Source organism: Triticum dicoccoides, chromosome 3B (assembly GCF_002162155.2).
Source record: "Triticum dicoccoides isolate Atlit2015 ecotype Zavitan chromosome 3B, WEW_v2.0, whole genome shotgun sequence".
Taxonomy (NCBI): Eukaryota; Viridiplantae; Streptophyta; class Magnoliopsida; order Poales; family Poaceae; genus Triticum; species Triticum dicoccoides.
In genome coordinates, this window is record NC_041385.1 from 175,310,381 (window position 1) to 175,327,134 (window position 16,754).

A 16,754-nucleotide genomic window follows, 5' to 3' on the forward strand; every position below is an offset into this window, starting at 1 on the left:
TCCCAAATACCGGAGGAACACTTAGTGTGCTATCAAACGTCACAACGTAACTGGGTGATTATAAAGATGCTCTACAGGTGTCTCCGATGGTGTTTGTTGAGTTGGCATATATCGAGATTAGGATTTGTCACTCTGATTGTCGGAGAGGTATCTCTTAGCCCTCTCGGTAATGCACATCACTATAAGCCTTGCAATGACTAATGAGTTAGTTACGGGATGATGCAATACGGAACGAGTAAAAAGACTTGCTGGTAACGAGATTGAACTAGGTATGATGATACCGACGATCGAATCTTGGGCAAGTAACATACCGATGACAAAGGGAACAACATATGTTGTTATGCGGTTTGACCGATAAAGATCTTTGTAGAATATGTAGGAACCAATATGAGCATCCAGGTTCCGCTATTGGTTATTGACCGGAGATGAGTCTCGGTCATGTCTACATAGTTCTCGAACCCGTAGGGTCCGCACACTTAACGTTCGATGGCGGTATGTATTATGAGTTTTGTGATTTGATGTACCGAAGGTTGTTCGGAGTCCCGAATGTGATCACGGACATGATGAGGAGTCTCAAAATGGTCGATACATGAAGATTGATATATTGGAAAGTTATGTTTGGACACCAGAAAGGTTTCAGATGAGTTCGGGCATTTTTCAAAGTACCGGGGGGTTACCGGAATTCCCCGGGGAGTTAATGGGCCTTCATGGGCCATGGTGGAAGAGAGGAGGAGGCGGCCAAGTGGTGGGGTGAGCCCCCCAAGCCCAATCTGAATTGGGGAGGGGGGTCGGCCCCCCTTTCCTTCTCCCCCTCTTGCCTTCCTTCCCCCTCCTAGTTGGACTAGAAAAAGCGGGAAATCTACTCCTAGTAGGAGTAGGAATGCCCCCTTGGGGCGCGCCCTAGGAGGCCGGCCCTCCCCCTCCTCCACTCCTTTATATACGGGGGAGGGGGCACCCCATAGACACACAAGTTGATTTTAGCCGTGTGTGGTGCCCCCCTCCACAAATTTCCACCTCGGTCATATTGTCGTAGTGCTTAGGCGAAGCCCTGCGTTCGTAACTTCATCATCACCGTCACCACGCCGTCGTGCTGACAAAACTCTCCCTCGGACTCAACTGGATCTAGAGTTTGAGGGACGTCACCGAGATGAACATGTGCAGATCGCGGAGGTGCCGCGCGTTCGGTACTTGATCGGTTGGATCACGAAGACGTTCCTACATCAACTGCGTTACTTAACGCTTCCGCTTTCGGTCTACGAGGGTACGTGGACACACTCTCCCCGCTCATTGCTTTGCATCTCATAGATAGATCTTGCGTGATCGTAGGATTTTTTTTGAAATTCTACGTTCCCCAACAAGCCGGCCTCGTCCACTTCCCGTCCACATCTCACCACCTTTGCTCCCCCGCCGACGACCAGAAAACCCTAGCCAGCCCAAAACCCAGGCAAGCAAGCCATGGGCTTCTTCAGCGGTAAGGGGAAGGGGAAGGGGAGGTTCAGCGCCGGCACGAGCTCCTCCCGGGGCCTCCCTCCTTCGTCGCCGCCAGCTAGACACGACACACCATCGTGGGAGTGAGAGCGGCTGTACATACCGGTCCACCAGGCCTGGTGGCACTGGGAGTACTGCCAGCCCCTGCAGTATCCGAATGTGAACCTACCGCACGGCTGGCATCTGGACCCGCAGCGCATCCCCATTCCGACAGTGCCGCGGTTGGCGCGGGCGCATGCGGAGGAGGTTCGCCGTCAGCACGAGCTCCTTACGCCGGAGCAGCGTGATGTCGACTACACAACCTTCTTTTTGTAGACGTTGTTGGGCCTGCAAGTGCACAGGTTTGTAGGACAGTAGCAAATTTCCCTCAAGTGGATGACCTAAGGTTTATCAATCCGTGGGAGGCGTAGGATGAAGATGGTCTCTCTCAAGCAACCCTGCAACCAAATAACAAAGAGTCTCTTGTGTCCCCAACACACCCAATACAATGGTAAATTGTATAGGTGCACTAGTTCGGCGAAGAGATGGTGATACAAGTGCAATATAGATAGTAGATATAGGTTTTTGTAATCTGAAAATATAAAAACAGCAAGGTAACTAATGATAAAAGTGAGCGTAAACGGTATTGCAATGCTAGGAAACTAGGCACAGGGTTCATACTTTCACTAGTGCAACTTCTCTCAACAATAATAACATAGATAGATCATATAACAATCCCTCAACATGCAACAAAGAGTCACTCCAAAGCCACTAATAGCAGAGAACAAACGAAGAGATTATGGTAGGGTACAAAACCACCTCAAAGTTATCCTTTCTGCTCAATCTATTCAAGAGTCCGTAGTAAAATAACACAAAGCTATTCTTTCCGTTCAATCTATCATAGAGTTCGTACTAGAATAACACCTTAAGACACAAATCAACCAAAACCCTAATGTCACCTAGATACTCCATTGTCACCTCAAGTATCCGTGGGCATGATTATACGATATGCATCACACAATCTCAGATTCATCTATTCAACCAACACAAAGTACTTCAAAGAGTGCCCCAAAGTTTCTACCGGAGAGTCAAGACAAAAACGTGTGTCAACACCTATGCATAGGTTCATGGGCGGAACCCACAAGTTGATCACCAAAACATACATCAAGTGGCACGTGATATCCCATTGTCACCACAGATAAACACGGCAAGACATACATCAAGTGTTCTAAAATCCTTAAAGACTCAATCCGATAAGACAACTTCAAGGGGAAAACTCAATTCATCACAAGAGAGCAGAGGGGGAGAAACATCATAAGATCCAACTATAATAGCAAAGCTCGCGATACATCAAGATCGTGCGATAGAGAGAACACGAGAGAGAGAGATCAAACACATAGTGAGGGAGTCCTGGACTAGGGGGTGTCCGGACAGCCGGACTATCATCGTCCGCCGGACTCCAAGACTACGAAGATACAAGATTGAAGACTCCGTCCCGTGTCCGGATGGGACTTTCCTTGGCGTGGAAGGCAAGATTAGCAATACGGATATGTAGATCTCCTACCATTGTAACTGACTCTGTGTAAACCTAGCCTCCTCCGGTGTCTATATAAACCGGAGGGCTTTAGTCCGTAGGACACAACATACATCACAACAATCATACCATAGGCTAGCTTTAGGGTTTAGCCTCCTTGATCTCGTGGTAGATCCACTCTTGTACTACCCATATCATCAATATTAATCAAGCAGGACGTAGGGTTTTACCTCCATCAAGAGGGCCCGAACCTGGGTAAAACATCGTGTCCCTTGTCTCCTATTACCATCCGCCTAGACGCACAGTTCGGGACCCCCTACCGAGATCCGCCGGTTTTGACACCGACATTGGTGCTTTCATTGAGAGTTCCTCTGTGTCGTCACCGATAGGCTCGATGGCATCTTCAATCAACAACGCTGTCCAGGGTGAGACTTTTCTCCCCGGACAGATCTTCGTATTCGGCGGCTTCGCACTGCGGGCTAATTCACTTGGCCATCTGGAGTAGATCGAAAGCTACACCCTGGCCATCAGGTCAGATTCGGAAGCCTAAACTTCACAGCCGACATCTGCGGGGACTTGATCTTCGACGGGCTCGAGCCAAAGCCAAGCGCGCCACATTGTTGCGATGGGCATGATCTAGCTCTGCCGCCGAACAGTGCCTTGGTGTCCGCGCACGAATCCGCCTCGGCCTTTAATCCGGAGCCGATCGCCCAGATCGAGGACCGGTGGATGGACACCACCTCGGGGGCTTCAACTTCCACGGCGATGGAGCCAAACACTAACCTTGTCCCTCGCGAAACCCGTGATTCCGAGGTGCCGGACTCCTTGCCGGACTCCGGACCTCCAGCGCCCCTGCCAATCGAATCGGATTGGGCGCCGGTTATGGAATTCACCGCCGCGGACATCTTCCAATACTCGCCCTTTGGCGACATCCTAAATTCGCTAAAGCATCTCTCGCTATCGAGAGAGTCCTGGCCGGACTATGGCCAGGATGGTTGGGATACGGACAACGAAGAAATTCAGAGCCCACCCACCACCCACTTTGTAGCCACTGTCGACGATCTTACCGACATGCTAGACTACGACTCCGAAGACATCGACGCTATGGACGATGATGCCGGAGACGAACAGGAACCAGCGCCTATAGGGCACTGGAAGACCACCTCGTCATACGACATATACATGGTGGACACCCCAAAGGACGGGGACGGCGAAGAAGTAGCGGAGGCAGATTCCTTAAAGAAACAGCCCAAGTGCCGGCGTCAGCGGCGCCGCTCTAAATCCCGCCACAGCAAGAATGGAGATTCCGGCATAGGAGATAATAATACCCCAGAGAGTGCCGAAGATAATCCCCTCCAGCAAGACTCAGCGCAGGAGGACGCAGAAGCAAGCCCCCACGAGAGGGCGGCAGACGAGGAGGTCGAGGATTATAACTATATACCTCCCTCCGAAGACGAGCCAAGCCTCAACGATGACGAATTCGTCGTGCCCGAGGATCCCGTTGAACAAGAGCGTTTTAAACGCAGGCTTACCGCCACGACAAATAGCCTAAAGAAAAAGCAGCAGCAGCTTCAAGCTGATCAGGACCTGCTGGCCGATCGATGGACCGAGGTCCTCGCGGCCGAAGAGTTTAAACTCGAACGCCCCTCCAAAAGCTACCCCAGACGCAAGTTTCTCCCCCGATTAGAGGAGGAAACATACATACCTTCATCACCAGCGCACGATACGGCCGACCGACCACCCCGTGGTCGCGACAGAGAGGCATCCAGACCCTCCACAAAGACCGTACCCCGGCATCGCTCCAAAAGTACGAAGCCAAGAGGGAACGCGCCGGACTTGCGAGACGTATTGGAGGACAAAGCAAGGCAATCCAGATCCATCTACGGATCATGAGGGCGCCCCACGACCCGCGACGAATACCATCGCGCCGGATACAATAACCCTGGCCGGGCCGAACACAGCAGACAACGCTCTCTCGAGCTGCGTCGTGATATTGCTCAATATAGAGGCGCCACACACCCGCTATGCTTCACTGACGAAGTAATGGATCATCAAATCCCTGAAGGGTTTAAACCCGTAAACATCGAATCCTACGACGGCACAACAGACCCCGCGGTTTGGATTGAAGATTATCTCCTTCACATCCATATGGCCCGCGGCGACGATCTCCATGCCATCAAGTACCTCCCACTCAAGCTTAAAGGACCAGCTCGGCATTGGCTTAACAGCTTGCCCGTAGAGTCAATTGGGTGTTGGGAAGACCTGGAAGCCGCATTCCTCGACAATTTCCAGGGCACGTATGTGCGGCCACCAGACGCCGATGACCTAAGCCACATAATTCAGCAGCCAGAGGAATCGGCCAGACAATTCTGGACACAGTTCTTGACAAAGAAAAACCAAATCGTTGACTGTCCGGATGCAGAGGCCCTCGCAGCCTTCAAACATAACATCCGCGACGAGTGGCTAGCCCGGCACCTGGGACAGGAAAAGCCGAAATCCATGGCAGCACTCACATCATTAATGACCCGCTTTTGCGCGGGAGAGGATAGCTGGCTAGCTCGCAGCAACAACCTCAATAAAAATTCTGGCAGTCCGGATACTAAGGACCACAACAGCAGGTCACGTCGAAACAAAAACAAACGCCGCATTAACGGCGACGATAAGGAGGATACGACAGTCAACGCCGGATTCTGAGGCTCTAAACCCGGTCAGCGGAAGAAGCCATTCAAAAAAACCACTCCGGGTCCGTCAAACTTGGACCGAATACTCGACCGCTTATGCCAGATACATGGCACCCCTGAAAAGCCAGCCAAATACACCAACAGAGATTGCTGGGTGTTCAAGCAGGCAGGCAAGTTAATTGCCGAAAACAATGACAAGGGGCTAAACAGCAACGAGGAGGAGGAGACCCGACCGCCGAACAATAGAGGACAGAAGGGTTTCCCCCCACAAGTGCGGACGGTGAACATGATTTACGCAACCCATATACCCAAGAGGGAGAGGAAGCGCGCACTACGGGACGTCTATGCGATGGAGCAAGTCGCCCCGAAGTTCAATCCATGGTCCTCTTGTCCGATCACTTTCGATCGAAGAGACCATCCGACCAGCATACGCCATGGCGGATTCGCTGCATTGGTTTTAGACCCAATCGTCGATGGATTTCACCTCACAAGAGTCCTGATGGACGGCGGTAGTAGCCTGAACCTGCTTTATCAGGATACAGTGTGCAAGATGGGCATAGACCCCTCAAGGATTAAACCTACAAAGACAACCTTTAAAGGTGTCATACCAGGTGTGGAAGCCAATTGTATGGGCTCAGTCACACTGGAAGTGGTCTTCGGATCCCCGGATAATTTCCGGAGCGAAGAGTTAATCTTCGACATAGTCCCATTTCGCAGCGGCTATCACGCTCTGCTCGGATGAACCGCGTTTGCAAAGTTCAACGCGGTGCCGCATTATGCATACCTCAAGCTCAAGATGCCAGGCCCTCGTGGAGTCATCACGGTCAACGGAAATACAGAACGCTCCCTCCGAACGGAGGAACATACAGCGGCTCTCGCGGCAGAAGTACAGAGCAGCCTTTTAAGGCAATTTTCGAGTCTGGCCGTTAAACGGCCGGATACAGCAAAACGCGCCCGAAGCAATACCAACCAAGACAACCTGGCACGATCAGAGCACGCGTAGCAATGCGGCCCTAACCCCCGCCCTCGCATGATTGCAAGAACAACTCTCCGCGTACATCATTACGCTTTGGAGATACCATGGGCGCAGGGGAAGGGGCACGATCACAATGGACCCAGAGTGCGGCTCGACCACACCATGGGCTCGCAAGTGCGCCACCCTTTATTATTATTATTTTCCTTCTTTGCATACACAGGACTCCTTTAACCAGAGGCCCTGTCCGGCGGTGAACCTGCCGAACTTACGATGCAACAGCCAGGAAAGAAAGAAGGCTGCAACGAACACTCAGGTGGTCTCAATTACGAGCATTAAATTCGATTATATACACCAAGTCCGCAGCTCATCCCTGGAGGGGGACATGTTTAATTAGTCCAAATCCCTTGCTTACCGCACTATTTGTATCAGTCCGCACTCATAGCAGACTTCCTTTAATAAATAATGCAGCACTTTTCGACTGCAATTACATTACTTTTCATATATGTTCATTACAGGACATCTTGCACCCGTATGTTTTGGTACGGTCTAATACACCAGGGGCTTATGTTACCCACATTATGGTGTGATAAGTCCGAACACTTTCATAAGTGCGGCACCCCGAACTTATAGCATTATATGAATCGGCTCCGAATCATGTCTTGGGTCAATAGTTGGGTTTGCCCGGATCCCACGTTTTGGTGCCTTACGTTCCGTTCTGTCGGCTAAGGTGGCACTGGGAGAACCACTGCGATTGCGCCCCGGTTGAGCCGGGCGAGCGCCTCAGTGGAGAAAGCTAAAACTGACCGGCATGATAGGGCGAGAGACTGGTCGCTGTTCGAGAGGTCTTTTCGAGTCCTTAAAGACTCACGCCGCTTCGAGCGAAGTTCCGGATTAATGTCCGACGAAGGCGTGGATAGCGCCCCGGATTCGGTCTTCCGAATACCAGGGGCTTCGCCAAAATTTAAAATTATAGAATTCTATGGCTAAGTGAGAGTGTTCAAGCATTATAAGTCCGGTTGCCTTGTTCGTTGTGTTGAGCGCCTCCCTAGATGGACCCAAAAATGGGAACAAGAGTGCTCAAGTTTATCCCGAACACCCCAGCACTCGCGGCTCGGGGGCTGAAGCCAACGACTTGCCATCTCTCAGATTTTATAAACGGCTGCACAGAAGGTAATATTTTAAATTAAACAAGCGTTGCTTAAATGCGCATATGAACAAAGTTTTCAGCGCACAGGATAATACATAGCAAGTTTACTCAAAAATTACATCTCTGGGGCATTCATCCGCAATATCGCGGGCTCCTTTCAGGACAGTTTTATAATACATTTCGGGCGTACGATACTCCTTGCCCGGTGGCGGCGGGTCAGTGAGAAGCTTCTCCGCATCCAGCCTGCCCCAGTGCACCTTTGTGCGGGCAAGGGCCCGACGAGCACCTTCAATACAGGCGGAGCGCTTGATGACCTCCACCCAGGGGCACGCATCCACCAGCTGCCGCACGAGGCCGAAGTAGCTCCCGGGCATGGCCTGTCCAGGCCACAGTCGGACTATAAGTCCCTTCATGGCCTCCTCAGCTACCTTGTGGAGTTCGACCAGCTGCTTCAGCTGGTCGCTTGGGGGCACCGGATGGCCGGCCTCAGCGTACTGAGACCAGAAGACCTTCTCCGTCGAGCTCCCCTCCTCGCCACGATAGAATGCGGCGACATCGGACACACTATGCGGCAGATCTGCAAACGCCCCTGGAGAGCTCCGAATGCGGGTAAGTGTCAGGTAGTTTACATTAACATGCTTGCTTTGCATGAAAAATGCCTTACCCGCCGCTATCCTCTTTACATCTTGAACCTCCTGATGGGCCTTACGGGCCTCGGCCTTGGCAGACTTGGCACTTTCGAGAGCTGAGGTAAGCTCGGACTCTCGAGTCTTGGAGTCACGCTCCAAGCTCTCATGCTTCTCCATGAGAGCCTGGAGCTCTTGCCATACTTCCGCCACCTGTGCCTCCTGCTTTTCTCGCTCTGCCCGTTTCGCGGCCGCACTGCGTTCAGCCGCGGACACAGCCTCCTTCAGGGCTGCCACCTCGTTCGTGGCCCCTGCAATACCCATATTATCCTTGTTAATTTTATTGCAACCAAAATCCTTTTCTGTAAGGTAACTATTCAAAGTGGTGTTACTCACCTTCTTTGTCCTCGAGCTGCTTCTTGGCATGGCCGAGCTCTTGCTCGGACCGCTCGAGATCCTGCTTCAATGCACCGACCTCCGCAGTCAGTGCGGCAGAGTATTGACATATTTTAAGCAACCCTGCGTATATCTTCTTAGATCCTCAGTCCGGCTTTTCTTTCCGAACACCGAACTGAGCATCAGGGGCTACTGTCTATGCGGTATTACATTACATAATTATAACTTCTTACCTCAAAGCCTGTTAGAAGGCTGCTGCAGGCTTCGGTCAGCCCGCTCTTGGCGAGCTGAACCTTCTGAATCACCGCACTCATGATAGTGCGGTGTTCTTCCTCGATGGAAGCGCCTTTAAGCGCCTCCAACAAGTTGTCCGGCGCCTCCGGTTGGACGGAGGCCGCCGGTGTCACAGTCTTGCCCTTCTTTCGAAGGGGCCGCCTGCCGGACTCTGGAACCGCTGCAGGTTCCGATGTAGAGTCCGGCACAAAGTCCGGGAGGCTGCCTGGCGGCGCCTCCGGAGCCTCCTCCTGATGGGTCCCTCTCTAGGATCCCACCTCGGTGTTCTCATTGGCGCGGGGGGTAGAGGCAGTCGGAAGTGAATCCACATCCGACGGGGCCAACGACCCGCTCGATGAAGCGGGGAGATCATCATCGGCCGGACTGCGGACAGTATGCGGCATTAGTAGGACACTAGGTGACGCGAAAGAAATTGCATATCAGGGATCCGGATACTTACGATCTCGCTGGAGGCCTGGCCCTTGAAGGCCACTCCTCCTCGCCAACGTTGGTGTTGGCGGAGCTGTCCGGGGGGATAGTTCTCCCCCTCTTGGACCCTTCGACCTCCCCTATTGGGGAAGCCTTCCTCTTCCTCTCTCCCTCCTCCGGGATAGAGTCTTCTTCCTCCTCCTCGTCTTCGGGGGAGGAGTCCTCCTCGTCGTCGGACGCTTGATTGCGGGAACTCTTTCGAGTCACCGTGGCCACCTTCTTGGCCTTCTTCTCCGGCACCACGTGCGGTGCCGGAACCAGCAGCCCTACTAGACGGGCGTTCACTGGGTCTTCTGGCATGGGAGCCGGACAGATGAGTTGCTCGGCCTTCTCCATCCATTCATGCCAAAGGAAAAGAGAGATTGAAACCCTCTTAGAATCAATCTGTTTACCACAAGTGTCCTGTAAAGGGGTTGAATCACTTACCTCGTCAACTGGATGCTGCGAGCGAAATCCGCGATCTTCCGTCGCGGATGTGGGGGCTTCGGCACCCTTAAACAGCACCCTCCAGGCGCCTTCGTATGTCGTGTCGAAGAGCCCGCTTAGCGCCTGGTGCTGTTCCGGATTGAACTCCCACAGATTGAATGCCCGTTCTTGGCATGTGAGAATCCGGCGGATGAGCATGACTTGGATCACGTCGACGAGCCTGAGCTTATTGTTCACCAGCTTCTGGATACAGCCTCGGAGTCCCGTCAGCTCCTTCGGATTGCCCCACAACAAGCCCTTCTCTTTCCAGGAGGTGAGCTGCGTGGGGATGCCAGATCTGAACTCGGGGGCCGCCGCCCATGTGGGTTCGCGCGGCTCGGTGATGTAGAACCACCCCGATTGCCACCCCTTAACGGAGTCCACGAAGGCCCCTTCGAGCCAAAGGACGTTGGGAAACTTTCCCAACATGGCGCCTCCGCATTCCGCTTGCGTGCCCTTCACAACCTTCGGCTTGACGTTGAAGGTCTTGAGCCACAGGCCGAAGTGGGGCTGGATGCAGAGGAAGGCCTCGCACACGACGATAAAAGCCGAGATGTTGAGGATGAAGTTCGGCGCCAGATCGTGGAAATCCAGGCCGTAATAGAACATGAGCCCCCGGACGAAAGGGTGCAGTGGAAAGCCCAGTCCGCGGAGGAAGTGGGGAAGGAAGACGACCCTCTCATGGGGCCCAGGGGTAGGGATGAGCTGCCCCTCGTCGGGCAGCCGGTGCGCAATATCACTAGAAAGGTATCCGGCATTGCACAGCTTGGTGATGTGCTCCTCCTTGACGGTGGAAGCCAACCACTTGCCTCCCCCTCCGGACATGGTCGGGGAAGGTTAAGACGAGATGCGCGAGCTTGGGCGTTGGAGCTTGAGTACGCGGAGGTGGATGAGCAAAGGAGGAAGAAGGCGTGGGTGAAAAGGTGAATCCTTATCCCTTATATAGGCAGGGCGAAGACTATGCGCCCCCCACCAGCCTGGTAAAACTCGCTTGTCTCTCAAGCGCCACCGTCAATGGCGCGGTTGGGTTACCCACGTCCGTATTGATGAGAATCCCGGAATAAGGGGAACACGATCTCTGCTTCGACAAGACGTGCCAAGGAAACCACTTCGCTAAACGTGTTGAGGTGGTATAATAAAAAAACGATTCAAGTAAAAGCCTGGTAGCGGTGTGATGTCATGCCGCATAATACGTCAGCAGATTGGACTTGTGTACAATTTATTCTCTCTACAGTGGAATGTGGAATTTATTTTGCAGAGCCGGACACTATCCTGGTGTTCATGATCTTCTCTGGATTATTCAAGGGAGGAACCCGCCTTGCAATGCCGAACATTATGCGCGCCGGACTTATCGTCATTGAAGCCTGGTTCAGGGGCTACTGAGGGAGTCCTGGACTAGGGGGTGTCCGGACAGCCAGACTATCATCGTCCGCCGGACTCCAAGACTACGAAGATACAAGATTGAATACTCCGTCCCGTGTCCGGATGGGACTTTCCTTGGCGTGGAAGGCAAGCTTGGCAATACGGATATGTAGATCTCCTACCATTGTAACCGACTCTGTGTAACCCTAGCCTCCTCCGGTGTCTATATAAACCGGAGGGCTTTAGTCCGTAGGACACAACATACATCACAACAATCATACCATAGGCTAGCTTTAGGGTTTAGCCTCCTTGATCTCGTGGTAGATCCACTCTTGTACTACCCATATCATCAATATTAATCAAGCAGGACGTAGGGTTTTACCTCCATCAAGGGGCCCGAACCTGGGTAAAACATCGTGTCCCTTGTCTCCTGTTACCATCCGCCTAGACGCACAGTTCGGGACCCCCTACCCGAGATCCGCCGGTTTTGACACCGACACATAGCTACTGGTACATACCCTCAGCCCCGAGGGTGAACTACTCCCTCCTCGTCATGGAGAGCGCCGGGATGATGAAGATGGCCACCGGTGAGGGATCCCCCCTCCGGCAGGGTGCCGGAACGGGCTCCCGAGAGGTTTTTGGTGGCTACAGAGGCTTGCGGCGGCGGAACTCCCAATCTATCTTCTTATTCGATGTTTTTAGGGTACGCAGGCTTATATAGGCGAAAGAAGTCGGTCGGGGGAGCCTCGAGGGGCCCACGAGAGGGTAGGGCGCACCCAGGGGGTGGGCGCGCCCCCCTATCTCGTGGCTTCCTCGATGCTCCCTTTACTTCAACTCCAAGTCTCCTGGGTCATAATCTTCCCAAAAATTACGCAGCCGAAGGTTTCATTCCGTTTGGACTCCGTTTGATATTCCTTTTCTTCGAAATACTGAAACAGGCAATAGAACAACAATATGGGCTGGGCCTCCGGTTAGTAGGTTCATCCCAAAAGTAATATAAAAGTGTATAATAAAGCCCATAAACATTCAAAACCGATAATAAAATAGCATGAATGCTTCATAAATTATAGATACGTTGGAGACGTATCAGCATCCCCAAGCTTAATTCCTGCTCGTCCTCGAGTAGGTAAATGATAAAAGAAAGAATTTATGAATTGTGAATGCTAGAAGGTGCACAAGTTTGATCATTGATAATTTCAATCACCTTTTCTAGCATGATTATATGTCATAACAGTAGTTCATCTCATAAAACTTCTCAAGATCAAGTAACAAGTTATTCACATGTTAAAGCACAGACCATAAACTTTCTTGAAAACTAGCAAACTTCATTCTTACTCATCAAACAATTGCAATTCATCTTATTTTCAGGAATAGCAAACTCCACATACTCAACTATCATATAGTCTTCTACAATTGCAAACACTCACGCAATACTAATGGTTATGGACTTTTAATCGGACACTAAGAAAGATAGGGGCTTATAGTGTTGCCTCCCAACGTATTCACCTTTGGGTGATGTCAACAATAATAGTTCATGCTAACTTACATCCAATTGGATATATATATATATCAGGATCTTTCCAACACGAGGTGCTTGCCAAAGGATAAAATGAAAAAGGGAAAGGTGAAGATCACCTTGACTCTTGCATAAAGTAAAAGACATAAAGTAAAAGATAGGCCCTTCGCAGAGGGAAGCAGAGGTTGTCATGCGCTTTTAGGGTTGGATGCACAAAATCTTAATGCGAATGAACGTCACTTTATATTGCCACTTGTATATGGACCTTTATTATGCAGTCCGTCGCTTTTATTGCTTCCATAACAAGATCGTATAAAGCTATTTTCTTCACACCAAAAGATCATACATATTTAGAGAGCAATTTTTATTGCTTGCACCGATGACAACTTACTTGAAGGATCTTACTCAATCCATAGGTAGGTATGGTGGACTCTCATGGCAAAACTGGGTTTAAGGATATTTGGAAGCACAAGTAGTATCTCTACTTGGTGCCATGAATTTGGCTAGCATGAGGGGGAAAGGCAAGCTCAACATGTTTGAATGATCCAAGACAATATACTTTAACTGAGATGTGAGAAAACATAATCGATTACGTTGTCTTCCTTGTCCAACATCAACTCTTTAGCATGTCATACTTAATGAGTGCTCACAATTATAAAAGATGTCTAAGATAGTGTATTTATATATGAAATCTCTCTTCCTTCAATATTCCTTCATGAATTGTTCAAATGACCAATATGATGCTTGCTAACCTTCAATAAATTTACAACCTCTACCTCTTAGATGTGAAGTCAATACTCCCCATGGGATAAGCAAATGAGGCATATATAATTTCAGATTTATGACAATCAACTCATTCAACCATTTACTCATAGGATATAAGTGAAGCACACGAGTAAATGACAAACTACTCCAAAAAGATGTAAGTGAAGAACAATGAGTAGCTAAATAATTATGCAACTATGTGAAGACTCTCTCTCATTTAAGAATTTCAGATCTTGGTATTGTATTCAAACAGCAAGCAAAACAAAATAAAATGACATTGCAAGGATAGCACAACTCATGTGAAGAAGCAAAAACTTAGGCTCAACCGATACTAACCGGTAATTGTTGAAGAAGAAAGGTGGGATGCCTACTGGGGCATCCCCAAGATTAGATGCTTGAGACTTCTTGAAAAATTATCTTGGGGTGCCTTGGGCATCCCCAAGCTTGAACTTTTGTGTCTCCTTAATTCCTCTCATATCATTTTTTTTTTAAAAAAGTTCGAGCTTTATTCATTAGAAATAATCGTTACATCGTTTATGAGGATTGGTACAATTGCATTATGTGGTTCCTCAAACCAATCAGAAATGAATGAAAATCTAGCCAACTTGGCAAGTTCATGAGCAACTTTATTTGCTTCTCTATTACAATGCTCGAATCTAGAAATAGGAAAATCGCAAGCTAAGTGAAAACAGTCATAAAAAATTGCAGCAGCTGCCCCCGACGATCGTCCTCCTTCGTTCATGGTCTCGATCACCTCCATATTATCCGAGTTAATAGTTATGCGATTACAACCCGTCCTTTGCCCAAGCGATAGGCCAAATTTTAACGCCAAAGCTTCAGCCATCAACACATCTGCACACGAGTCAATCTTACCATTTCCCCCACCGATGAACCTACCTTTGTCATCTCTTAAGACAGCCCCGATCGTACCCCTGAGAAGGTCGTGATCAAAAGAAGCATCAACGTTAAGTTTAACAAATCCCGTCGGGGGATTATACCATACTCCTCTTTTAATGGAAGCCTTCGGCGAGGAGGCATTAACAAAGTTGGCAGTGAGAGCGCGTATCCCCATGGATATCTATTGTGCATTCTGAGTAGTCTCATTGTGTACCAATTTGCGCCTTTCCCACCACAAGTACCAGGCTGATATGGCAATCATGTCACGCACATTACGAGTGCCCATAATACATAGTTCCTGATCTGGTAATGAAAGTAAATATTCTAAGATTGCCTCACCCGCATAGTCTATTTTACAAGCTCTGTCGATAATATCGTCCATCCCTAGTCTTCTCCAGACTTCTTTTGCTCTGTGACATAGAAACAACAAATGTTTTGTGTCTTCTGGCCCAGATGAGCAGGCATGACACTTAGGCGAGACTTTCACATGTCTATTAGCTAAGTTAACACGACACGGAATAGTGCCGTGAAGTGTACGCCAAATAAATATTTTAACCTTTGCTGGACAAGCAAGTTTCCAAATCCTCGCCCAAATAGGATTGACCGTGGTACGTCCCATCCCATTGGTATGTCGTAACTTGTTCCCATATTGGTGGTCCCATTCCACAAAATAAGCAGACTGAACCGAAAAAATCCCATTTTTTGTGAAATTCCAAGCTATGAAATCTGGCATATCATGTTGCGATATCGGGATCGTAAGCACTCGCTGAACATCAATAGGCCATAGAGTCTATCTGAGAAGATCTTCATCCCAACTATTTAGGATTGGATCAATCAAATCTGCTACCTTCCGTAACAACTGGCCTCCCTTAGGGGTAAGAATTTTACGGTTTGCACAATTTGGAATCCATGCGTCCTCCCAAATGTCAATATTCTGCCCGTTTCCCACTCGCCAAATATGACCACACTTCAGGGAGCTCACACCCGCCATAATACTTTTCCAGGTGAAGGAAGATCCCTTCTTCAGGTCAGTATTCAACAAGTCACCGTCAGGATAGTATTTGACTCTCAAAATAGTAGCACATAGAGAATCCGGATTCTCGAGAAGACGCCAAGCCTGTTTAGCAAGCATAGCCAAATTGAAACAATGGATATCCCGAAAACCCATTCCTCCTTGGTTCTTGGGTACACACATTTTCCACCAAGCCATCCAATGCATCCTCCTTTGGTTGTCCTCATCTCCCCACCAGAAATGCGCCATCGCGTCAATAATTCCTTTGCAATTTTTTTAGGAATTTTAAAGACCGACATTGCATAGGTGGGAATAGCTTGAACAATCGCTTTAAGTAAGATCTCCTTTCCTCCAGCCGACAGAAGTTTTTCCTTCCAGCCACTAATTCTCTGAACAATACAATCAATTAAGTATTGGAAACAATCGGTTTTATCTAAACCCACATTGGCCGGCAGTCCTAAATATTTGTCATTCAAGGCCTCAGTCATTATATTGAGAATTGTACACATTTGTTCTCTAGTGTCCACTCCCGTATTAGGGCTAAAAAAGATGCTGGATTTGTCGACACTGACCATCTGCCCTGAAGCTGCGCAATACGAATCTAGAGCTGATTTTAATGTTTCCGCACTTTGCAAATTTTCTTTCATAAGGATTAAAGAGTCATCAGCAAAAAGAAGGTTCGTGACAGATGGGGCATCTCTGCAAACCTTTACTCCTGAAATATTCTCATTTTCTTCCGCATGCGTTAGTAAAGCTGTGAGACCCTCCGTGCATAACAGGAATAGGTAAGGAGAGAGCGGGTCTCCTTGCCTCAGACCCCTAGTAGGTTTAAAACTTTCACTCTCCTCCGCATTAAACCGAATACGATATTCAACAGTAGAAACACACTCCATAATAAACTTTACCCACACCTCACGAAATCCAAGTTTGAGCATAATCTCCTTGAGAAAAGGCCATTCAACCCGGTCATAAGCTTTATGCATATCCAATTTTATCGCACATAATCCTTCTTTGCCTGCTCTATTTTTCTTGATGGTGTGGAAGCATTCGTATGCCACCAATACGTTGTCCGTAATAAGTCTTCCAGGAACGAATGCGCTTTGAGTTGGGCTAATAATATCTGGTAGGAACACCTTTAGGCGAGAGGC